Consider the following 824-nt stretch of genomic DNA (forward strand, 5'->3'; position numbering starts at 1 on the left):
CGGAATATCATCAACAACATTCACTGCTGTGCAACATTGCAAGGTATTAAAGAGCACATGTTGTGCACTTTCACAAAGTCTTGATGTTGTTTTCGGGCTTTACTGGAACTCTTACAAAGATGAAGACGAGACAACAGGTTCCAATTCCACGGGATTTTACTGTAATAATAAAATAAACTCAGGTAAATATAACAGTGTGAACGTGACACAAAAGACAACCGAAGTGTGAAGAAGGCGGAACTAAACAGAACCATGACAACAACAGGTTTTCATGCTTCATTTTTTGCATGTTCGTTATTTTCTCCATATTTGACATTGTATTGTTATATGGGGACACAGAAATACTGTGATGTGTTCGTTTTTGGAAGAAACTCAAGACTCGTTTCAGGAGTTCAGAAACACTGACACTGATATAGAGAAGAACTGGAGCTTTTACATGATCGCAACAGCAACATTACACACTAAACACAGATGAACATGGACACGAGCACAACCGGGCCTCTTTTACCCTTTCATGCATAGAGGTCACTACAGTGGACAGCTATTAAAAAAGCATTTTCTTGAATTTTCACAGATTTTGATGGCATAGTTGCACATCAATCTCTTCAGTGGATCCTGGTGCATCATCCTATACATTGTCTATAGTGGACTATAGTGGACCTCATGCATCAATGGCTATATTTCATCTACAATTCATACTCATATTGTGAATGTTGTTTTTGAAAATACTTAATCTGCAGTAACTTTTTTGACTGTAAATAAATGTATTTGTATTATTAGAATGTAATTTTCACTGACATCAAAAAAGTAATGTGATTACATAA

This window comes from Abramis brama (genome assembly GCF_963993115.1).
Source record: "Abramis brama genome assembly, chromosome: 23".
Classification (NCBI taxonomy): Eukaryota; Metazoa; Chordata; class Actinopteri; order Cypriniformes; family Leuciscidae; genus Abramis; species Abramis brama.